This window comes from Neophocaena asiaeorientalis, unplaced genomic scaffold (assembly GCF_003031525.2).
Source record: "Neophocaena asiaeorientalis asiaeorientalis breed wild unplaced genomic scaffold, Neophocaena_asiaeorientalis_V1.1 scaffold451, whole genome shotgun sequence".
NCBI lineage: Eukaryota > Metazoa > Chordata > Mammalia > Artiodactyla > Phocoenidae > Neophocaena > Neophocaena asiaeorientalis.
The window spans coordinates 1,394,322-1,421,112 of NW_020171819.1; the positions used below are offsets into that span (position 1 = coordinate 1,394,322).

At 34.5% G+C, this 26,791-nt stretch overlaps 1 pseudogene; it reads left to right on the forward strand.

Moving 5' to 3' along the window:
* The first annotated feature begins 10,137 nt into the window (after positions 1-10,137).
* LOC112395808 (cerebral cavernous malformations 2 protein-like) lies at positions 10,138-22,463 on the forward strand (annotated as a pseudogene).
* Positions 22,464-26,791: the final 4,328 nt, after the last annotated feature.

The following is a 26,791-nucleotide window of genomic DNA, read 5'->3' on the forward strand; positions in this document are numbered from 1 at the left end:
TGACCTATTGGATATGAGTATTACATTGGATATGAGCATATACACATATGCCTGCACCCCTCTCCTCCTCTCCAGACACAGAATGTGGCTTTTGTTCCATAGAAGAGATAACAAGGAGCAGAATCTGAGTTGAGTTTTTTGCCCCTCTTGAAAGGCTGCCATTCCTCTCTCCTATGTCTGTAGCACAAAAGACACCTCTCAGAGCTGTTTCTGTAAAGATTCAGGAAAAAGAGCTTGTATATATTGACCACTCCTTCCAGGGATTTCACACTATCCTGCCAATCTGCACTTGACCTTTAATATTTTGTCAGCAATTCTAGCTAAACTCTAATGTGTTCAGTAGCATCTATTCCAGTAAGTGTGAATTTGCATCTGTTTTCTCTCTTCAAGCATTGTATTTTCTTAGATTTTGGGCCAGTTATTTGCTCTGCTACCAGTTAGGATTTTGAAGTTAGTCCACCTCTTTTTCTGTTGCAAGAGAGGAAGTGTCCCACTATTTAGCTCTGCGTCTTGGGGTAGAATCCAGAAGTTCTCAGTTCTATAGTTTTTGGTTTGCTACTACCAGTTTACACTTATTATGCAAAGCAGGACTCTATACCCTTAAGATTTGTGCTTAGAGTGAAAATAGATATGTCTAATGCAGCCCCACTGGTATAAATTATACAAACTCTGTCTTTCTGAGTAGAATTTTTCTCACTTCTGTCAGTGCATACATCTGGAAAGTAACATAGCCAAACTAAGTAAGCATTACTCTATTTTGATTCTTTAAGTCTTTCAAAATACTTTTTTACTTATCATTCTCTTCCTTCTCTTGCTGTTATTGACCAGTTTTCCATTTTATTTTAATATGAAAAAAAGCGAATGTTTGTGCTTTTCCACTGTAGTATCTGTGGGTTATATAAACTGCAGGAATGTAGCCAGTCCTTCTTTGGGAACTTTTACATAAGACAACATCACTGCCTGTGGATATTTTTAGTGATGCCCTCTTTGTCATGTGTGATATAGTTAATTTTGTTTATTTTTTCTTGATTAGCATGGCTAGGATTTTAACTGCTTTATTTTCTTTATTTTTATCTATTTTTGAAAAGTCATTCATTTCACATTTTGTATTTACTATTTCTCTTCAATTATTAACCTATGTTTTATTTGCTCTTTAAAATGTGCCTTAACTTTGTATCATACAAATTTTGACATTTGGGGGTTTATTATTATTTAGTTTGAAATATTTGTGACTACTTTTTGGAGCCACAAATATAGAACATCTACCAAGTGTAGGTTGATGCTTTAGATTTTTTATTTTTATTGATGTCTAATTACCTTCAGTATGTATGAGGGTATAATTTATATTACTTAAATACTTTAAATATACTGAGACTTTTTAATGTTTCTGCATAGGGTTAATACAGTCAGTAAATGTTTCCTGTGCACCTTGAAAAAATGTTCTCCTCATTCATTCAGTATTAACTTGTGAATTAGGTCAGGTTTGGTGGATAGTGTTCTAATTTTGTATTACTTAACTGACTTTTTAAAAATTATTTAAGAGTGATTTTTAAAATACAGACTGGGAGAAAATATTTGCAAGTGATGCAACTGACAAGGGCTTAATTTCCAAAACATACCAACAGCTCATACAACTCAATAACAACAACAAAAAAAAATCTAATTAAAAACTGGGCAGAAGACCTAAATAGACATTTCTCCAGGAAGAACATGTAGATGGTCAACGGGCACATGAAAAGATGCTCAACCATTTTTTAAAGGTTGTGACATTGAATATGTTAGCAAAACCCTATATGACATGAGTTTTCTGCTTGGATCTAACTGATTAAAGCAAGCATATTTAAAAGTAACATTTCTTGAATAAAATTTTAGGGTTTTTTCCTGTATTTTCTAAAATTGATAGACTGTTTATCATTTTTCCTTTTGGAGAGCCTTCAGCTGTCATCCTAATATCTCAAGAGACTATTTATAGACCAAGCATATTCTTTAGGTGGTATAAATTTCCTGAACTTGACATTTATGTGTCATATCTATAAGAGTTTTATATACATACGAATAGATATACATAATTATATATCTATCTACAGTTTTAGTAATATATACATATACTTTCCTAAGTATGTATTTGTGTGTTTGTATATTATAAGCTATTGCCTCTCTCAGCTTCAAATCTACCCTTCTATATGCAACTTCATGATGTTGGGATTGGGACTCTCCAAATCAGTTTCTGTTTTGCCAGCTATTCTTGGTTAGTTTCCACTAATAGAAGGAGATTGGTAAACTTGAGAAAGGAGAATGGATTTGCTCCTTCTAGTTTTCTTCCTGTTCCTGTTTTGCTTTTTGTTTGTATAGGCATCACCTTGGCAATGATTCTTCATCCTGGAGGTGGCAGTCTGTTCCCATAACCGCATAGCAGCAGCTGAATCCATTTTGCAATTTTTCTATACCCTTAGAACCAGTCTTATTTTGTTCCTTGTAGATCTCAATACCAGTGGGCCAGTGTTCACTTCTTAGAAATCTGGAACTCAGCTCCACGGGGACCCTCTTTGATTTCCGAGATGCCAGCAACAGCATAGCAGCACCACCCTCTTCCTGAGCCTAAGTTTAAGCTCTGCAGACTCTTCCCTTTGCTTTGGTAGCCATAGCCTACAATCCCTACATTTGTGTTATTTTGTTAGTGTCTTCTGTTTTTATTATTTGGTGCTTCCACACTTGGTAAACAATTTTTATTTAATATTATTCTGTTAAAAGAGCTGGTATAATTTCTCTGGGCAGGTATTCGAGTGATACACAAATAATTCTTTTGCTGATATCTTTGATACAGAGTGATATGATACAGCATTTTTCAAATAAGCTGTACAGTGATTAAAATCATTAGTCCATTTAAAATTGCTTAGTAGTTGATTTCAAACTACTGTAAGTCCAATAATAATTATATTAGTATATATTTTATCTAACCATTTTTAATTTGGAGTTAATTATATCAGTCTAATAAGGCAGAAGTGGCAAGTATTTTGATGCAGGCAATAGTATTATACAACGCTTAGCTCTGTATGACGTATATTCCTCTCCCTTTGTCAATCACTTAACAGTTTTTGTGAAATTCTAAGTAAAATGAGTCATCTCCATATAATGAATAATTTACATCTTCTTACTGGACTGACAAGAGTACAGTGAAAAATCATCTTTAATTTTGGAAAAATGTTGCAAATTATGAGCCATTTGCTGAGTTTTTATTCCTCATTAAATGATTCTTGTCATGTGTAAAATTCTCATTGAATGCGAATGACAGTATTCACATATTTTCAGATTTGTGAAATAACTTTACATGGAGAGAAAAATTTTATTCCAATGACAATAGGTAATTTGTCTTTCATATAGGTAATCTCGCCTACGGAGAGAAAATTATTGCTAATGTCTGAGTGCAAGCGGTTTTCACATTGTTTAAAGGAGTCAAATTTGTATGTCAGACTAATGCACTTTCCCCCCAAATTTTACAAAAGTAACTTCAGCTATCTGACAGGAAATTATTAATTCTGTGATATACTTAGTGATTCAATAGTTTTCTGTACCAGATGACATTGATTGACTTTGAAATGTAATCAGTAAAATACAGTGTATATATTAACATCTAAGTAACCACGTTTATTATAATAGGAGTTTATTCCACTTGTGTATTTATGTGACGCTGTCAACTTAAGAATGAAATTTCAATTTTCATGATTGTTGTTTAAGTGTGTGAACAAGGTGTTCTAGCTTCCTGGATTATAAATAATAACAAAATAAAACACAGGTCTTTAACTCAAAATAGACTGGCCTAGAAAATGCAAAGTTATCAAATACATGGAAAATTTAATATTTTTTCATTGTTGTTTTCGAGGATATCTGTTATTTCCTTGATGACCTTTAAAAAACTGCCAGGTGTGTATTCAGTCTCAGTACTACCCATGGATGGTTATAAGAATACCAAGATTTGAGTCACTGTGGTAATCAAAGCACTAGGTATGTGTCTGAGCTTCTATTTTATCTTTTGGGATTCTACATTAACAGGCAGATGTTCTGGGTTCCACTCTTGGCTGTAATATGATATTGGATAAGTCATTCTACTTTCAGGCTCAGATTTCTAATATAAACCTGAATTCCTATGACTTTAAGAATTTTTCAAGATTTATATGAAAATCAAATGTGATTATGCATGTGGAAACTCCTAAGAAAAAATATAATTATTTGTAAAATTTCAAGTTGTAGAGTTGTGGGACAAATGACTCTAGGACTTGGTATCAGGTAGCCATTAAGCAGAATCTCTTTTACTTTTCCTGCAGTGGAGATATGACACTACAAATCTCAATGAGTTGATCCCATGAAGAGTATCAGATACCTCTTGTAGAACCTGTCAAAGTGTCTCAGGTATAATGCAAAAACAAGGACCAGGAAAACAGCATGCCTCTAAATAGACTGCCATGCTGCACAGAGCTGGTCTACACATGGTTTGATAAAAGCTTGGAAAAGGTGATCTTGAACATTTTCTATTAATTTAGACCTGTAATTGAGGAAAACTGACTGAAATAAGTTAAGAAGGACTAGCAGCACAGGATGAATACAGGCAGGAACAGGGTAGTTGACTTCAAACCTGATCCAGTAGTTTGCACATAAATTTTCCCAATTATTTCAAAATCAAAGTATCTCTTAGGAATCCAGGGAAACTATTCACTACTACTTAGATCATGCCAGATATTTGTATGTATCTGAAGCTTATCACCTATTACAAATAAAATAAAAATTATTGATGGTATGTGCAGAGAACTCTGAATATCTGTTATTCAGAGTTACAGTATCACTTCATTATAACGGATACAACATTTTATGTTTTCATATCCTTAAAATCAAACCTCTGTATAATAAAGAGCATGGCTTGAGAAAACTATACTCCTAGAAGCCAAAAGAATAAAATTCTTTATGATGGATATTTCTCACCTTATGTAAAATAAATCTATATATTTTTGTATTTAAAACAAAGGTAGTCAAGTTTAGAGGGTGTCGTCTTGAGAAAGACGACCTAGGTTAATTCCTAGATTTGCCAGTGAGAAGCTATGTGACCTCAGACACCCTATTTAACTTGTCTGAACTTCAGTTTCCTCATCTACAATATGGAGGCAGGAAAGTCCTGTAATATAGAGTTGTGAGGATTCAATTAGTTAGCACAGGTCCAAGGTTAAGCAGTAGTAAACGCTCAGTACATGTTAGGTATTAATACTGAACAATATATATATTAGAAAGCACTTTAGAAAAATTAATGCAAATGATTTTCTTAAAAAATTCAATTCTCTTAATGCTTTTGTTTATAAAATTACACTTTAATGTCTGTTTACATTGTGAATTTTTCAGTCTCACCATTCATTTATTTACTTATTTCTTCCCCGCCTATTTTTGCAGCATATATAAAATGTGTGATAAGTACTTGCTGAATGTTGAACATGTCACAGTAAGAAGTTCACAGACCTTACCCTAAGGGAGATCAAGAAGCTCACAGTATAGTAGGGAAGATAAACAGATTAACACACATCCAATGCAGATGGTGAAGTCTTTGATAGCTCTATTCACAAGATGTTCTGCGACCTATATTAGCACCTCAGCCTTGTGGAGACTTTAAAGTCCTATTAGAGGAAGCGTCTCTTAGTAACACCAATCTCAAAAAAAAGGAAAACTGTATTTCAAAAAATAAACAGTATGTGAGAGAAGTACATTAAGAAATGAAATTAAAATTCTGGGTAAATAGAAACTGAAACAAACAGGAAAAGAATAGTGAAAGATGAAGCTAAAATAGAGATAGAGGCAGTTACAAAGTGCCTTTTCTATGTCATTTAAATTTTTTTCAACTTTTTAACAAGAGTCATTGGCATGTTTTAAGCATAGTTTGTACATATTTTTAAGAGGTCACTCCAGGTCTAAGATAGAGAATGGTTTCGAATGAGAACAATCCAGAACTTATTCTACATAATTAGAATAACAGTAGTCTAATTCTGAGGTACTGACAATGGAGACATGGATTGAAGAATTAAACATCTATTGAGGGACAATCTAGAATTGGTGACTGAAGGAATGTGGAGGAGAAATCACATTATATCTGGTACGAGCTGTGTTAAAAATCATATTTCAGGTTCTTTTTGCTAGAGAACACATTATCTCAAAATACAGTGGCATAAAACAAAAATTTATGATTATTTCTCAGGGTTCTTGAGCTAGACTGGGCTCACCTGAGCAGTTCACACTGAAGATCTTGGTGACAGACAGATGGCAGCTATGGCTGAAATCATCTGGTTGTTTATGCTTATATCTGACACAAGGGCTGTGATGACAGAACTAACTAGGAACTTTTAAGGCATCCCTCTTTCTCTCTCTCTCTCTCTCCTTAAGTCCTCTCCACGTGCTATCTTAGCTTCCTCATAACATGGTAGCTAGACTTCTTCCCTGGAGGTTGGATTCCCTCAGAGAGACTGTTCTGACAGATAAGAAGTGGACACTGCCCTTAATTCCAGGGCCTGGAAATGGGCATATTATCACTTTTTCCATATAGGTTGATCAAAGCAGATACCAAACCTACCCATATGCAAGAGGAAGGATCACTGTCTCTGACTCTTTACGGGAAGCATGCCAAGGAATTTTTTTGGGCCATCTTTAATTCACCATACCCGTTATTGTTACTATTTTATTTCTTCAGAATCAACTGAAAAAGGGGAGTGATAGAACATGAGGGTACTTGCCAGTTTTCTAGATATTGAAATTTTGAAAGGGAAAGTGGTTTGGAAAAGAAAATGAATTCTATCTGGATAACTGTCAGACTACCTAGTAGAGATACACAATAGCTGGATTTGGATCTGGAGACCAGAAATTGGGATCTCCTTTGGAGTTAGGCTTTACAGTTATTCATCTACACATTCTATAAATGGCAATTGAAGATCTGGCAGTGGAGGTGAACACTCTAGGAAATTAGAGAGATAAAGCAGATTAGGAGACCCAAGAAGAAATGGCAGAAGAAATGGCCAGGTTTTTAAGGGCTGGGCAAAAGTGATGAATGCTGGGAAAAAAATGGTCAGATATGTAGGTAAAAAGGGAAGAGAGTCTGTTATCATAAAATCCAGGGTTAGAAAGCATTTTATTAAAAATTAAAAGAGATTGTCATGAAAGTTTTAGGGAATCTTCCTTTTCTCTGGGTCTGAATTAAGACAAATTCATAACATTTATGACTGAGATTAAGGTTTCTTTTAGACTGGAACTTGTTTTCAGAACCTGAGAATATTATTGTGTTTGGAAAATGTTCATTTGAAAAGTAAGCTTTGCTGTGTTTGCACTTATTTTCTTTTTAATTTTACTATGGCTTTTAAATATGTCTACCTACATTTATATCCATAACTTTATCTGGTTCACCAATACTTTCTTATAATTTTGTGAGTACAGAAAAATGAAAAAATCATAGGGTGTCTGACAAATTTTTGTGATAAACATTTTAAGTGTTAGACCTTTAAAAGCCTTGAAGTTTCTTTAAAGCACCCTCTTAGAGGTTTTTCTTTTAACATTTTAGATACATTTGGCTTTTCTAAAACTAGGTATCAAGACAAAGAGATTCTGCTGAACATCATGTGATATCTAATCTGTCATGGGAGGCTTTTCTGCCATTTCTGAGGAATCTCCTTTTTGGGTATGATCTTTCTTAGAATAGAAAAAGATTTACAATCCTAATACAACCTGCAGTGAAATCTCATTGTACTATTCCAGAATTACTTATAAGTCTCATTAGAAGTCATCCTTGTTTCTATGTGAATAACAAATATGATAAACTTTCATGAAAGTAAGAACATATGAGTAATAAAATGAATTCATTATAGTGAATATTTAAAGGGTAACAACATGAAAACTGTGCTTTATTTTCTTAAATATGAACAGATTTGTGGCTCTGGAAGTAAATAATTAGTCTTACTTTATATACTGGCTGCCATTGACTTATGCTGTTATTGACTTGGGTTGTCATTGATTAGCTCACGTATATATGTATATATATATATATATATATATATATATATATATACACACACACATATTTTTATATTCTTTATATGAGTATATATGTGTGTGTGTGTGCAAGTATGTGTAAACTTCAAAATAAAATTGTTAGAGTGTAACAATTTAAAATATATGGCCATCTCTTTCTAAAGAAAATAATATTTGTCTTCTTAATAAGAATAACTGTGAAATAAAACTCTAACAACATCTTATATATTTCTTTTTTTAGATGTTTCAAGTAAAGACATAAAGGTTAATTATTTTTTTAAATGTCTTAGAAATAAAACATCTAAATAATTATTACCAGTAGCTGAACTATTTGTCTTAGCTCTCAGTTTCAGTATTGGTCCAATATGTAAGCACTGGTAGGTAGAAAAATCTTCACAAACAAAAGTCTTTATGTACAAATTGTGTGAGGTCATATAATAGAAAATATGATCATACTGAAGGGAAAATTTACATTTAATAAAATGGTAATCAAGGAAAAAATTAAAAACAAATATATCCAGGTTTAAGATGTACTTGATGATTTGATTTCCTTATAGCAAGAAATCTTTCATTATATTATCCACTTATTAACAGAGAAAGATTGATACCATTGTTCAGAAGTGTTATTTTAAATGGCATCTTAATTAAGATAAAACTTACATTATTAAATTATTTTTTCATAGTGTAGATAATTAGCAAACTATTTCCAGCTCTATTGCTCTATCAGCTTTGTATGATGTCAACATAGCTTGGAGGCAGAGCCTGGAGAATGCAACACAAATATGTTTACAATTAGACTCATAAACAGGGAGTGAGTGACCTCCTCACATTCCCTGATAACATGGACCATCCAACCTCTCTAAAGGAGATACCAGCAGTCCTGAGATGGAGCCTAACAAAAATAGCATGGGATGAAATTCATTATGAGGATGGAATTTCTCAAATAGATGCTTCCTCCAGGCCAGTACACATTTGATGTTTTAAACGTCCAGGTTAAGACATGGGGTGAACAATCTTGAGCAATCTGTGATGGTGTTCTCCAATAGGAGAAATTAGAGTTGTCTTTCAGAGAGGGGACACAGTTTAAATTTGAAGACTGCAACAATGGTACTATAATAGAAGTGGTGACCAAATCATGGGAGAATTTTAGAATAGGCCTTTAAGAATAGACATGTGTAAAAAAAGGTCTGTCATCTTGTTAATATGACCTCTTTGATATGTTTGTCTGAATTGTGAGAGTGAAAGAGAAGATAAACCAACTGAAATATAAGTTGCACCAAGTATGAAAGATGGCACAGGATGACATAGTATGAAAGAAAGTTTTTCACCCATGGTGAGAAAGATGGTGAACATAAGAGCAAAAAGAGAGAGGCTGATCCCATTATCATTGTGGTATAGTTTTTTCCATATAAAACCAATCATACACCAAGTTGACAAGAACCAAACTGTGGAAAGATAGATTAATGCCCAGTTTTTAGTAGAACCCACAGTAAAAAGATGAATACCTATTGTAGCCAGCTTTGGTTTTTGTCTGCTTTTTGTTCACATTGAATCTAGCTCATAGGTTTGTAGGGTTACAAACACATAGTAGGCTAGATTTCCCTAAATGAAAGGTAGATTTAAAATAATTTCATATATATCTTTAACAGTTAAAAAATTAAAATTTATTCTAAATGTCAATAAAGCATTCAATATGAAAATGAAATTTGATCAATTAAAAATAGAGAATGTAGTCACAACCAATTGTGAATGAAATTCAATTGATAGGGTCCAACTGATGTTTTTTCCCTAATTTATTATTAGGAAAATAATATTCAGTTCTTATAAGCTTTGATTGCATAAATGATATCTCAGACTTTGAGGTTGTTGAGAATCTTCCAAAGAAGATCTAAAGTTTTGATAGACTTTTAAAAACTATCTTATTTACATAGTCACTAATTCAGAATCATTTTATGAATTATCTTTTTCCTGCATCATTATCATAATTTTTTATGAAACAACTTGGAATATGTTTTGAAAAGAAATAAACTCTACTACTGACTTTCATATACACAAAAGCAAGATTAGATCATATCTTATCATGTATCGATCATGTCTTATCAGGTATCGTGACTACGCAGTTTGCAGTTTTCAGAAGTTAGAATGAACAACATTACATCATGAACAGTGATAGTACAGCAAATAGAACCACTGTTTGACTTCACAATCATATAAAAGATTATCTGTAGAAATATTTGAATTACAGTGAAGATTTTTCTGTGATTTCCTTTAAAAACAATTTTCCTCATGCTTGTTTTCCTTGTGTTTTTAAATATTTCCAAACCACTTCATTCCTAAGGCCGTTAATTAACTGTCAATAATAACAAACACTTCTCCCTCTCTTTGTAGTGAGATCACAGTGTGACAGCTATATGATAGCATTTGAATTACAGGAAAATGAAGTAGGTTGTCTATAGTCATAGAGTGCAAAAACTAAATGGATTATGAACCCAGAAAAAATATGGCTTCGGAATTCATGCTTTTATCACCTGTGATTGTTCATCTCATTCCATGTGTTAACTTGGCTATGTTATGACACCCAGATATGTGGTCAAACGTTATTCTAGATGTTTCTGTGAAGGTAATTTTTAGATGAAATGAACACTCAAATCAAGATGGCCTTGTCCACTCAGTCAAAGGCCTTAATAGAAAAAGATGCCGTTTCTGGAAAAAGAGGGAATTTTGCTGGAAGACTGCCTTTGGACTCAAACTGCAGTTCTTCTCTGGGTCTACAACTCACCAACCCACCATGCAGATTTTGAACTTTCCAAGCCTCTATAAATGTGTGGGACAATTCCTTAAAATCTCAATCTCTCCCTTCCTTCCCTCTCTCTCTGTGTCTCTCTGTGTGTCTCTCTTTGTCTTTATCTCTTTTTCCTCAGCATCACTGTAGACCAGGGTTGATGTATCTTATGCTGCTCTGAAATTAAGCTCCCTGTTATCAGTGGGAATGAGAGCATTTCAGAATAGCTCAGACTAACTGGCAACACTTAACTGTAAGAGGTATGTACAATGAATGTGATGGATAGAAAGGACAGAATATAATCCACAGCAACCTGACCTACAGAGATCTGTGGTAATTTGAAGAAAACATGATGCTTCAGGATGCAAGACAGATGTGGATCCCATACAAATATTTCCTGACATATAATACCAGAAAGATCTCTGGCTGTGCCAGTTTTCAGATGTAAACAACTTCTGAGACCTAGAGCTCATTGGTTTAATGGGAGGCTTGGTCACCTTGAAGAAAGGCCCTATAATCGCACAGGAAGCATATACCATACTGGTCAATAATTTTTCTCCAAAGGAGCTGACAGCTGTTTCTTATAGTAACTAAACACTAGGAAAATTGAATACTCAGATCTTCACAGGGCTACTGGATGCAGATTTTAAGCCGACACTGAACTGATACCAGGAAATCTAAAAGTCATGAGCCCTCCTCATCACTTCACCCCCTGTTTAGAGTGATAATTCAAATTCCAGTCCAACTCCATCTCATAATTTTTCCAGTAGGTCTGTTGACCTAGGCTATTTCTGTGGTCTCTGAATGCATGATCAAGATGAATATAGTTAAGCGCTCTCAGAATCTCATTTTGTTTTCTTGACTTGTGGATTTCAGAGCCATTATTGTAGAAAAGGCTCAATAGAAATCCACGATACCTCTTACCCCTCTCAAAATAGAGTACCAACAGCAACACTCAGTGAAACTGCACCGTACAGTGCCAACTTCACAAACCTAAAGGATGCAAGGATGATAGTCCCTGACATATCCCCACTTAATTCAATATTTTGTCCCCTGAAAAAGCAAATAGATCAAAGCAGATGACAGTGGCCTATTCTAACTTTAACCATGTGATAGCCACAATCATAGCTGCCCTAACGAATGTAGTACCTTACTGAAACATATCACACAACCCTGAACCTTGGCAAATGGCTATTGGTGTGTTGTTATCAACCCCAACCCAGAATGCGAATCAGAAGCCATTTACAATCCTTTAGGACAGACAGCAGCACACATTTACTAGCCTTAGAGCTATATTAATTGTTCCTTCTCTGTCACGGTAAAGTATGAAGAAGGCTAGATCCTGTAGTCAATGTGCAGAACATCATGTATGTCATCCATACTGACAAAAACTGAATCAATTTTGGGGCTTTGAGTAGGTCAATAGCAAGAGAGGAAACTGTATCCATTTCAAATTATGGTACTAAGTAGTACTGTCACTTGAACCATATGGCTTTGTAGATGCCATCATGCTAGAAAAACATCTACAGAAATCAGGGTACCATGTGGATATTTATAGCACAGACTTCTGGGATTCTCAAGCAGTATCATGATTTGTGCAACTGAGAATTATTCTTCAATTCAGTTCTTGGATCTATCATAGACTCATAAGCCCTTGACATTAGCCTTGAGTCTTTTGGTGACTAGAGGACATGAAGATGCCCACAATGAAATGCATATTTTCTGAAATACCAAATAATAAGTTTGAGTAGACTTAATACCAATTCATCATACAATGGAAAGAGAGTGTTTGAGGTATAGCTCAGGCAATTAGAAAGGACAAAGTATATTACATAAATAGGTGTCCTAGACTCACATGTCATCTAAATCTGTTGCATTGATATTTATCCCTCACACTTTACAGGTAGTTCCCTAAGACCAGATATCAAAGAAGGAAAAATTCTAGGCCCATTTAATGGCTAAGTTAGTTCAATATATTGGTGTGAACTAAATATACTTTTTCAACATTATTGGTCTGGAACCTAGGAATGGAAATTATAACAGCCCCTCTCAGTGACACATTGGGGAATTTATCCCCACTATTTTAGACTGTGTTAAAATTTTATTTTTGACTTAATTCCTAGGTTTTAATTTCTTGGGGCTTTGATTTGTTGGAGACAGGCTTTTCTACTTGGGAATACAGTAAGGGTTCAACTAACCTACACCTGGTTACTTTGGACAGTTTGCATCAAAAATCTGAAGGCAGACAAGTTATTCCTACTTTGATAGAGGTAATTGACTCTGATTTTCATGATGAAATAGAGCTGTTGCTATTAAATCAGGAGAAGGAAGAATATGGCTGCATCTCTGGAGATTTACTGGTGTGCTTGTGCATGCTTCCATTTATGGAGATAACCATAAAGAGAAAATTATAAGCACCAGGAACTGGCAACAGCACAGTTACCTTGGAGAAAGAAGTCAGGGTCATCTTACTGGGCAAACTACTTATTAGCAGAAGTACTGACTGAGGTTGTAGGAAATCTAGAATGAGAGGTAGAAGAGAGAGATGATATATATAAACTATGGCCACAGGATGAACTGCATACAGGAAACTAACTTCTCAACGGTTTCTTCAATTATCCTCTTTTTTAAACTGCAACTGGCTACAAGTATCAGTGAATCAGTAAGTAAAGAGAGTGGATCTGAATTTTGCAAGAAGTGAAATGTAGCAAAACATAATTACTGATGGTTTCCTATTCCAAGTACGGGTATGTATCCAACTAAAAGCATATCTGACAGTGAAATTTTATGGTCTATAAGTGCCTGAGAGCTGACAATCCCAGGAGAAGCCCTCAAATAATGAAGGAAGGAGGTGATGGGTAAATACCACAACTTTTTTGACTGTAGGGGGGATAATTCTGAGGTGAATTTTATAAGTCTCTCCAAGGGTCACTAGTGGGATAAAACCCTATTTTTCCAATGTGTTAACTTAATTACTATCATAACCTTGAATGACTATATCGCTCCCCTAGTCCCTCACTGTGCTCCTGAGATGATTTCTAAATAAATTATTTGCTCTATACATGTCATTTTGGACTAATAGGCTTAGAAAACCATCAAGTGAAAATGTCTCTCTAAAAAATTCTTCAGTAGATATAATTGCTATAGGGAGCGTAGTCTACCTAGAAAACTGAGAGAGTTGAACTCCTTTTCTTGAAATTTTTTATTAGATTGGATTAGATTAAATTCCCTTGACTTGAAACTGAAACTCTATCTACAGAGGGATAGAGATATAATAATTTTTGACCTATGAAACAAAAGGAAATCAACCTAACCTTCCAAAATAATGTTATTAAAGTGTCCAGAGATTAGATAAATATATGCAAATATCTTTATGCATTAAACAGAAAATTTAATGGAAAATGATTCCCCATTTCAACAGCAACACCAACTATAAAATACCTAGAAATAACAGTAAAGAACATTGTTTAAGATCTGTATAAAGAAAACAGCACAATTTTATTATTACAAAAAAAGTCTAATAAATTTGAGTTAGGTATAAGGAAGAACCTATATTTCAGAATGGGTGTACATGGTGTATGTGAATTGTAGTTTCACTATATAATAAAACTTAAGGTTACCAGAAATCTGATTATTAAGACTTGAATGACTGGCCAAGAATTTTGGATTTTAGTTTGGCATCTTGGGAGTTGGTTTTATCATTTCTGAATTTTAGAAAGGTTTGGCATTACATAGTCTAATTTGGAATATCAAGAAGCTACAGTAGGTAAAACAAGTTCTATGTGACAATTACATAATTATTATTGGTATAGATACTAAAAAGAGATTTTATCAATACTAATAAGAGAAGCTGATAATAGAAATATTATTTTAAGAAGGCAAAATACTGTTTCAATTTTCCTAAACCAATATGTGTGTGTGTGTGTGTGTGTGTGTGTGTGTGTGTGTGTGTATAAAATTTTAAATGTAACCATTATTGACTATATGGCTTTTTCTCTAAAGCTCATAATGGCCAGCTCTCCAAATATATTCTATGGCTCAAAGACTACAATCAGTCTTGCTATGGCTATTGATAGTTCTGATATCCAGAATAGTATGGGTGCCCCTACTTTAGCAGAAAACTGCCAATCCCCTCAGTATTTGTAAAGATCTCAGAACTGTTTTCTCTTCTGATGTGATTATGATTTTCTTTAAATCGGGGTAGGTGGAAATATGTTACCAATGAAGAATTGAACATTCTACTTCATTCCTAACTAAGAATTTCATTTTAACACCATCTTTGCACATTAAAAATTAAAATAAAATCCCTTGAGGGTAAATAAAAGATGTCTGGGCAGAGATAAAATGTAAAGCATTTGAAGATGATTCTAAAATTTGGGATTATGTACATATGTATAAGAAAAATCTGGTGCAATGGCAATAGTCCCTTTGAACTTGCATAGAATAGATAATTAAAAAAATTTTTTTAATGAATCCGCAAATTAGATTCAATTTTCCAGATAGTCAACAAACTAAAGCAGCACTTTCCACATTGTGTAGCTTTCTTAGGTATACATGTGATTAATACATATAACACCAAGTCAGTTAGAAGCGTTCATTCAATTATTAGCTTTTGTGATACACTGAAAAATATTTTCCATAGAATAACATTTGAAAATTTTAAGTCTCTTTGACTATTTTGTTTCTAAAAAATAAATGCCTCTATTTCTGCTCTGACATGTAAATAGTGTGGATGTTAGCACTTCCATCCTCATGATAAAAAACGCTAAACAAAGGGCAAGCTGCTGCCCACAAACCTGAACAGACTCAGATATGGAGAATCACAGAAAATCACTACTTACTTGGAGCAGAAGCCACTGCTGGCACCAGTACAAGTAGGCAGACTTAAACTGTAATTGAAGAACTGCTGGCAGCTCAGTGTGGAGTATCTTGAAAGTTATGACCTCTGGGGATCCCAGTGTTAGGCAGGCCACCAAAATTCCATGAGTTTTACCTTCAGGATCCCCACCAGTTTCTCACTGTGAAAAAAAAGAAAGGAAAAAAAATCCCTTAGTTCTTCCTGTGTATAGTCTTGATTACCATAACTTTATAAAAAGATTTGAAAGTGGGTACTCTGAGTCTTTCATATTTATTTTTCTTTCCTTTTTTTTTTAAATAAATTTACTTATTCATTTTTGGCTGCATTGGGTCTTTGTTGGTGTGCACGGGCTTTCTCTAGTTGTGGCGAGCAGGGCCTATTCTTTGTTGCGGTGTGCGGGCTTCTCATTGCAGTGGCTTCTCTTGTTGCAGAGCACGGGCTCTAGGCACATGGGCTTCGGTAGTCGCAGCAGGCAGGCTCAGTAGTTGTGGCTCACAGGCTTTAGAGTGCAGGCTCAGTAGTTGTGGCACGTGGGCTTAGTTGCTCTGTGGCATGTGGGATCTTCCCGGACCAGGGCTCAAACCTCTGTCCCCAGCGTTGGCAAGTGGATTCTTAACCACTGGGCCACCAGAGAAGCCCTATTTTTCTTTTTGAAAAGTTGTTAAGGCTATTCAAGGTCCAAAAATATAGTGGGAATTTGACTGGAATTCCATTGGCTCTATACATCAAATGGGGAAGACTAGTATATTAGTGATATTGAATCTTTAAATCCATAAATAAGGGTTTTTTTTTCTCCATTTAACTAGGAATTTTTTTTTTCTTTCATCAGTATTTGGAATTTTCTTTATCCTGTTTTACTGAAGTACAGTCGACTTATAACATTGTATAAGTTTAAGGTGTACAACAAGATGGTTTGATATATACGTATGTAGTGAAATGATTACCACAATAAGTTTAGTTACCATCAATCACTTCACATACTTAAAATTGTTCATTCCTGTGATGAGAACTTTTAAAGTCTAGTCTCTTAGCAATTTTCAAAGATACAGTACAGTATTGTTACCTACAGTCATCATGTTGTACACTACATCCCCCAAACTTATTTATCTTATAACTGGACATTGTACCTTTTGACCACTTTCATCCATTATCCTACCCTAAGCCATACCTCTGGCAGCCACCATCTTGATCTCTGTTTTTATGAATTTGTTTTTTCAGATTCCATATATAAGTGAGATTATGCAGTGTTTGTCTTTCTCTGACTTATTCCATTCAGCATAATATCCTCAAGGTTCATCTATGTTGTTGCAAATGGCAGGAGTTCCTTTATTTAATGGCTGTATAGTATCTAGATCTATATATATATTCATCTGTTGATGAAATTGTTTGTTCTATTCTTTTTTTATGGACGAGTGCTAGCAACACTTCTTCCAGATCTCTAAACTCATGGTGGAAGATGGAAATTCATATATACATTTTATTTAGTTTATGAATCAAGATTGAAACATTAATGTAGCTCATCAGCCACATATAACTGGATTCAATAAATTTTGTCTATTAGGATAATTTTTCCTTTTGTTTACTTTTATATGTAATTTATTCCATGAGTTTCACTTATGTTGCTGTAATATCTTATGGTTTGCAAAATAGGAAGCCTAATCTTAAAATATTCCTGTATGGTAGGAGTATTCCCATTTTAGATGAAGAAACTGATGCTCAAGGAGGAAAAATTTTTGACGAAGTTTACCAAGAAAACATACATTGAAGTTTGAAAATTAGCTAGTGCTTCCAAAACCCATGTCATTGTTCCATACTTATTCTGTGTTTTATGTAACAGTGCATTGTAAATATTATAATAAAAATGAAGATTGAATATATAACATGTTTATAAAATTAATATACAATTAATTAGCAATTAGACTTTATATCTGTGTTATGAGTGCTTTGGGGATATAAAACTCTTCATGGATAAGAATAATCTAATCTCAATATCAGAATACCATTCTATGTATCATGAATATTGGTATCAAGCATGATATATTTAAATGAATCTCTATCAATGTGAAATTCTTTGTCATTGACAAATGATGGGCTATATAGGAAATTAGTATTTAGGAAATAAAGATATAATTTTAAAAATCCTTGCTTTCTTACTAGGGGAAAAAAGGTTGAAGTAAACTGTAATATTAAATTATTTTAAGAATTAATTAAATAGATTACTAAAAATAAAAAATGGAAATACTTTTCTAGAATTTTATTCTGAATGTTCTTCTAAATTGAAAATATATTACTATGCTAGATATCAAGCCTCCAAGGAAAGCACTTAACAGTTTCACATTTCACTGACTAGTGTCTGAGATAGTTACCTTAAATCATAGCAGGACACGTGGAGTTAAATGATTTTATCTTGGCTTGAGAATTAACCAACAGCTGAACACTTTACCTGCAATCTCATTCAATATGATTTTAATGGACTAGCTCATGGTGGGAAAATGCCATCACAATTAAAATGAATCTCTTAGGTTTATAAATCCTTGTAGAGACTAACTCAAGAAGGATATCAACAGAGGTTACAAAGAATATTTCAAACTTGAAATTGTCTGTAATACTCTGCATATGTGACATTTTTAATAAACTCTTACAGTTTATTATATTTTCTATTTTAATACACAGTAATCATCAACTAAATATTACGTGCATATTTTAACAAGTGCTATAGACCTAATGTTAATGCTCTTACCTTGAAGAGGATTATTTGTAGTTCAAGGCTTTAAACTACTCTCTAATATGTAGAATTCTACACTGAATAGTTTGCCCAAGTGTTCCGAAGCCTTTGACTTTGCAAGATATTGCCATCATTAGCATCAAACTACTGGATCAGAAACAAAAACCACAAGCCCTATGTTGTTCATCTATGTTGTTGCAAATGGCAGGATTTCCTTTATTTAATGGCTGAATAGTACCTAGATTCAGCCATTAAATAAAGGATTCTAGAATTAACAAAATCATTGAGGCAGGTTCTAAACAATTTTTTTCTCACTAAAATTTTAGCATTATTTATTTCAACAGAGTGTTTAAAATTGTTTTAATGGCAGTGGTGTTGAGAGGATCAATAGATATGATATCAATAGATTTAAATGAAGAAGTGGTTGAAAATTCATAAAGATTACCTTGGTAATAACACAAAGGCAGGAAAGACAATAAAGACACATTGCTAGAAGTCTAAATCTGAGTTATCCTAAATATTTAATTGGAAAGATACTTGAGACTATAAAGATAGAAGGTCTTGGATAAGGATAAGAAATGAGGTACAGAATTAAAGGAGGTATTCTCAGATTCTTGAAAGTGAGTGCCTCCTTAAATTTTGGGTCCTAGGCTCTTGCCTTGCCTCACCCTAGTCCTGAGCAAGAAAAGTTGAATTAAATACTACACAGATTTCCCAAGTTTGGATATTTCAAAGGACTCACGAGGCTTCCCAAAGCATACTCACATAATGCTCTTTATTTAAAGTGAAAGTATCAATAAGACACAGCAATAGAAAGAGAGTACAGGCAAGTTTTGGAGGTCTGAAATATATTCAGGTACAATCTCCCCAGAATCCTTAATGCACATGGGCCAGGCTTCAACATCAGTTGAGGCATCAAGATCTGTGCAAGGAATCTGGGTCTCATGAGCACTCAAGGCAGAAGTAAGGAAGGGGGATTACACATGTCTGGCAATGTAGTTAAACATTGCCATATCTCATAGGCTACACCAGGTAAAAACCATCAGTAAACCAAGCCCTAGGAGTGTCTAGGAGATCTTTAGACTTTAAACTACACATGATAAATCCCACAGAGCTTACCTTGGTCAAAGCCAACCTCTAGTATCCCCAGAGATAAGGATAGAATTTTCCCAGACCAGCTGAAAATCAGCTCTATCCTACACATACTCCAGTATGACTCCCCCGACCTTAGGGCTTCTATGCAGAAACATTTTAACAGATGCCAGCAGGATTGCAAATTGGTTTTAAACCAATCTTAAGCATGCATGTGAGATTTTGATAGTCCTAGATGTGGCCCAAGGCTTATATCAGGAATAAATTAAAGTAATAATAACTGACTACAGGAATTTGAATTCTCTGGACAGTTATCAAATTTTGCCTTTTCATTACTTTTGGTCCCTTCTTCATACACACACCTTTTACATGTACTACTGAAGAATTCCAAATTTGAAAAGCTGCATTATGCTTAGCCATCTGCATTATGTTCAATGTTGAGCATTCAGTGGTTTGATCCTTAGAACAGGTTTCTTTGGAAAATGTTTCCAAAATCATATATTATCTTTGAACTCTTGTATGTATTTATTTGCTTTTTTAGTAGGTAAAATTAAAATAATTAACCATAACCAATTTAAAATGGTTAGTAAACAAATAGGGTGAAACATTTAAATGAAATAGCACTGTTTGTAAGGTAATAACACATGTGGCGAGTTTAAATGCAAAAACAGAATGCCATGAGAATTTCCATATTGTTTATGATCCCTGATTTCCAATATGATATATGTAGACATGCTCTGAAAAGTATTTTTATGTTCTTCTCTACATCACTAAGACAAATTAATGAAGATACCACATTCCAATTTTGAAAGTAAAGTATAACAGTATGATTGAAACTACTCTGAATTTATATTTTATTCATAGACTGCCTTAAGAATTATTTTTATAAGCATCTGTTCAGATATATTTTTACTTTTTATTAACATATTCATAGAGTAAAAAACATTTTCTGTCAGGAAAAGTTTTATCACATAAATGTATATAGTATCAAAGTACACATTTATTATTTAAATTATAGTGAGGTTATTAAAGCAAAAATGCAGACTTGGAAAAATGTTTTGAAATTACATATTTCTGTAAAATTACTTAAAGTAATTGAAGTAGTTCTTCAACATTAAAATGATAATTATTTTGTTCATTTAAATAAAATACTACATAGACATAGGTATATATAACATGATGGAAAATTTCATTGATATTATAAAATCAGAGTATAATGAAAAAACTACAGAAATACACAAAAACAGTAAATTATATTATAAATTCCTGGTGAATGATGTCAATAAAACCACAAAAATGTTTTGGAATCCGGAGGATTTGAAATGACTCACAAATGTGTAATAATGAACTACTCTTAGAACTGTTCAAACACTAAATATGTACTGCTTGTTAATCATTTATTATAGTTTTAATTTAAAATTTTTACCATTTTATTTTAAACCTCATTGTCAATATTGGGTAATGTCTTATTTAAAGATGAAAAATCTTTAAGTTTTATAATTTTCATTAATATTTTGAATCTAAATTACATAGCAGAGAAAAAAATTGGAAATATAATTAATTTTTTTCATGAGATAAAAGTATTTCTATTAATGTTGGAAAAAACTTAAATAGGAACTATAATATGTTGATATAATTTTGAATTACCTGAGTTATTTTATTTAAATAGTGCCTCATCCTTTCTCAGTTTTCTAGACTTGATTGTTGGGGGACTTCAATGGAAGAGGAAATTATGCATATTATCCTGTTAAGTAAAATAAAAATGTATAACATAATACTATTTCTGTCAATGGATTTTAGACAGTTGGTAATTCAGGTTTAGTAGCAACATATTGATTCATCAGTTTTTTTTTAACTTTCCTACATATTATTCCTTAACATCTGGAAAAAATTTAAAACCTATCATAGTAAATACTGATATCTAAGAATGTCTTTTAAATTTGTTACCAAAATTCTTTTGTGTGCCTCAGTGTGTTAGTTTTATTATGCCCATGAATAGATTAAATCTGTATACTTAAAATTAAAGACAAAATGGTACAGAACTCCTGAACTGTGGAGTTTTTAACTTTATAAACTACCAAACATACAAACTGCTATCAACTGCCTTTTGTATATAAGATCTGTAAAAACTGCACTCCTTATAATAAAGCCCCAAATCCTCCTCTCTATGACTAGGATAAAACACTGAATTGAGACATGGTTAATGTATTAATTTGATGAATAGAATTTATGCTAATCTTACTCAATTTTGACCGGCGGCTGCTTGCGGGGACATGGAAGAGGGGCAAGAAAATCAAGAAACCTGGAATTGTTTTGCCATTTAAATGAGTATTCCTAAAAGGTGAAAAAGTGGAGAAAAGAAAGCCTAGCTGAATGTGACAGAAAGACCTGGACACAGTGGTGCTGTCCCTGCCAAGCGCACCAAGCCCCACGTACTGCTGAGCCAGTACCCAGAGAAGGAAGGAAGCGCTGAGGTTAGTTAACGTACAATATGTACCAGGACACCTGACTGCCTCAAGTAGTAAGGAAATCCTGAACTTCACTGACGGTGCAAAGAGCCCACCAGCTCTCCAAGCACGATGCTGTGACCAGCCTGTCCACCTACAATGTCCAGCTGGCCCGGAGGGACAAGGAGAACACCATCTCAGGTCCCATCCATGACACTGTCTCTGTCTCCAACCTCCAGTATGATGCCTTGCACCTGGTGGGACTGAAGAGCCCAGGACCCCGGCATTTCTTCAGCCCGAGTCTGTCTGTGGAGAGCTCCAGAGGCCTCAGGAAAGGCTTTGTGTCCGAGAGCAGAGTGGGGCCTGTGGAGGCCAGCTGCCTGGTGATCCTGGTTCCTGTTCTGCCAAGTCTTCCACATACTTTATGTAGAGTCCACCATGGACTTTCAGGGCAGAGCAATATTGGAAGGTGTCTCAAAACCTACCACCACTTCTGTTCCATCACAAAAATGACTGGTTCTCTCACAAAAGTGAACATTAGAGGATCCCATGAAGCTGAAGCGGGCACCTTCCTTGGTAAGTGCATGCACAGGTGGCACCTTGCCTGGCCTCCTGCGTATGGACATCGCCAAGTGCCCTGACCACCAACGAGAGCGCTCAGAGCGCTGGACCCCTAGCTGCTGACGGCCTCTGCACTGACACAGTACACCCGGCTTTCCTCCCAGGAGACCCAGCAGTTGGCCGCCCTGGGGCCCCAGTACCGCAAAGGGCCTCAGTCCAGAGTTTGCCATCCACAAGCGGCATCTCAATGCAGACAACCACAAGTTCCTGCTGCTGGGGCCGAGGCCCCTCATCCCTCAAGAGGACAGCTAGTACTTGGAAGACTTCCTGGAGACCATCAGGGTGATGGACAGTGACTGCATGCATCATCACGGTAGGGGCAAGGCCTGGGTGCTTTGCCATCCCCACCCACCCCCTTAGTCTTGGCCCATCCTTCCCAGGAAGAGGTTCCTGTGACCTCTGTGCATCCACACTTCCTATCCCTGGGCTGGGCTGGGGGCTGGGCAACAAACTCCAGGCACAGATGTCCCTCTGCTGTTAAGGAGCACTTTTACATTGAGAAACAATATATAAAGCAATATAAAATAACTCATTTATGATCATATTAAACTAAACTTTGCAGATATTTTCATTTCCTGCTACATTGACTGAAATATTCTTTCTCCTGCTGCACTATGTAACTAAACATTTTATTATTGGCTCAATCTATGATTAACACCAGAAGAGATTCCACAGAGTGGAATAGACATAAAGTGTATCTACTCTTCTTTGCTGAGATTCCTTTCTGCATCAGAAAATTTGTGATAATTTATCATCAGAAGATGATGGGCCCTTTATTGATACTTTCATTAGAATCTACTAAGGATTCTTTTTCTCTCAAATCAAGCCAAATGGCTTTAAGAGAGGCAAAACTGTTATTCCAAATGGGCACTGTGTGTGTCCCTCTCCACAAAAGGCCATTCTCCAAATTTTCCAAATTTCCCTGAAGGCAAGGAAGGTCATGGCTTGGGAGAAATGATAGATAAATGAAATTCATAACGAGGCTCCATACTCCTATGCCTTTACTCAAGACTGCTAGAAAATTATGTGACTCATTAACCTCTCTTACACAGGGCATTCTTGTTTTTATCTGTACTCTTCACTTGTACCAGCAGATCCCCAGATTTATAAGTTTGAAAGAGATAGAAAGCTGAGTAAAACTGCTAGTTTTTTTAGTTTATAAACAATTGTTATTTCTTCTTCTGATATTATTTTCAGTAGATGATAATATCAAGTGCTCTGGACACATTTCTTTCAGATTGAAAAAAATAAATAACACACACACACACACACACACATATATATATATATACACACACACACACACATATATATATATATACACACACACACACACATATATATATATATACACACACACACACACATATATATATATATACACACACACACACACATATATATATATATACACACACACACATACATACATAGATACATGCACATGTGAGATAAATTTCTATTTTTATATGGTTTTGAGTTAGGAACCTTGTTTCTTTAATATTGAAGTCTTTCCTCTGTAACTGTTTATTTTATATTGTCATTGCAAGTAATCTAAAGGACTGATTTTCAAAAATTCCTCTGGGACAACACTAAACGCACCAACATCTGAATTATAGGGGTCCCAGAAGAAGAAGAGAAAAAGAAAGGATCTGAGAAAATATTTGAAGAGATTATAATTGAAAATTTCCCTAACATAAGAAAAGAAATAGACACCCAAGTCCAGGAAGCAGAGAGAGTCCTATACAGGATAAAACCTAGGAAAAACACACCAAGACACATACTAATCAATCTAACAAAAATTAAGTTCAAAGAAAAAATATTAAAAGCAAAAAGGGAAAACCAAAAAATAATATACAAAGGAATCCCCATAAGATTATCAGCTGATTTTTCTGCGGAAACTCTGCAGGCCAGAAGGGAGTGGCAGAATATACTTAAAATGATGAAAGGGAAATACCTACAACCAAGATTACTCTGTCCATCAAGGATCTCATTCAGATTCAATGGAGAAGTCAAAAGCTTTTCAGACAAGCAAAAGCTAAGAGAATTCAGCACCACCAAACCAGCTTTACAACCAATGCTAAAGAAACTTCTCTAAGTGGGAAACACAAGAGGAGAAAAAGATCCACAAAAACAAACCCAAAACAATTAATAAAATGGTAGTAGGAACATACATATCGATAACCTTGAATGTAAATGGATTAAATGCCCCAACCAAAAGACACAAGCTCACTGAATGGATACAAAAACAAGACCCACATATATGCTGTCTACAAGAGACCCACTTCAGACCTAGGGACACATACAGACTGAAAGTGAAGGGATGGAAAAAGATATTCCATGCAAATGGAAATCAAAAGAAAGCTGGAGTAGCAATACTCGTATCAGATAAAATAGACTATAAAATAAAGACTGTTACAAAAGATAAGGAGGGACAGTACATAATGATCAAAGGATCAATCTAAGAAGAAGATATAACAATTATAAATGTTTATGCTCCCAACATAGGAGCACCTCAGTACATAAGGCAAATGCTAACAACCGTGAAAGGAGAAATTGACAGTAACACAAAAATAGGAGGGGACTTTAACACCCCACTTACACCAATGAACAGATCATCCAAACAGAAAATAAATAAGGAAACACAAGCTTTAAATGACACAATAGAGCAGATAGATCTAATTGATACCTATAGAACATTCCACCCAAAAGTGGCAGAATACACTTTCTTCTCAAGTGCACATGGAACATTCTCCAGGATAGAGCACATCTTGGGTCACAAATCAAGCCTCAGTAATTTTAAGAAAATTGAAATCGTATCAAGCACCTTTTCTGACCACAACACTATGAGATTGGAAATCAATTACACGAAAAAACCAGAAAAAACAAAAATATATGGAGGCTAAACAGTGAGCTACTAAGTAACTAAGAGATCACTGAAGGAATCAAAGAAGAAATAAAAAAATACATTGAAACAAATGACAATGAAAACACAACAACCCAAAACCTAAGGCACACAGGAAAAGCAGTTCTAAAAGGGAAGTTCATAGCAATACAATCTCACCTCAAGAAACAAGAAAAATCTCAAATAAACAATCTAACCTAGAGAAAGAAGAACAAAGAAAACCCAAGGGCAGTAGAAGGAAATAAATCATAAAGATCGGAGCAGAAATAAATGAAATAGAAAGAAAGAAAACAACAGCAAAGCTCAATAAAACTAAAAGTCTGGTTCTTTGAGAAGATAAACAAAATTGATAAACCCTTAGCTAGCCAGACTCATCAAGAAAAAATGGGAGAGGATGCAAATAAATAAAATTAGAAATGAAAAAGGAGAAATCACAACTGACAATGCAGAAATACAAAGGACTATAAGAGACTACTACAAACAACTACATGCCAATAATATGGACAACCGTGAAGAAGTGGACAAATTCTTGGAAAGGTACAACTTTCCAAGACTGAACCAGGAAGAATTAGAAAATATAAACAGACCTATCACAAGTAATGAAATTGAAACCATAATTAAAAATATTCCAACAAACAAAAGTCCAGGACCAGATGGCTTGACAGGCAAATTCTATCAAACATTTAGAGAAGAGCTAACACCAATCCTTCTAAAATTCTTCCAAAATATCGCAGAGGGAGAAACATTCCCAAATTCATTCTACAAAGCCATGATCACACTGATACCAAAACCAGAGAGAGATATTGCAAAAAAAGAAAATTATAAACGAATATCACTGATGAAAATAGTTGCAAAAATCCTGAACAAAATGCTAGCAAACAGAATCCAACAGCACATTAAAAGGATCATACACCATGATCAAGTGGGATTTACCCTGAGGATGCAGTGATTCTTCAATATACGCAAATCAATCAGTGTGATATACCACATTAACAAATTAAGGAATAAAAACCATACGATCATCTCAATAGATGCAGAAAAAGCTTTTGCTAAAATTTAACACCCAATTATGATAAAAACTCTCCAGAAAAGGGGCATAGAAGAAACCTACCTCAACATAATAAAGCCCATATATGACAAACCCACAGCAAGCATCATACTCAATGGTGAAAAACTGAAAGCATTTCCACTAAGATCAGGAATAAGTCAAGGATCTCCACTCTCACCACTCTTATTCAACATAAGAGTTTTGGAAGTTTTGGAAGTCCTAGCCCCAGTAATCAGAGAAGAAAAAGAAATTAAAGAAATACAAATT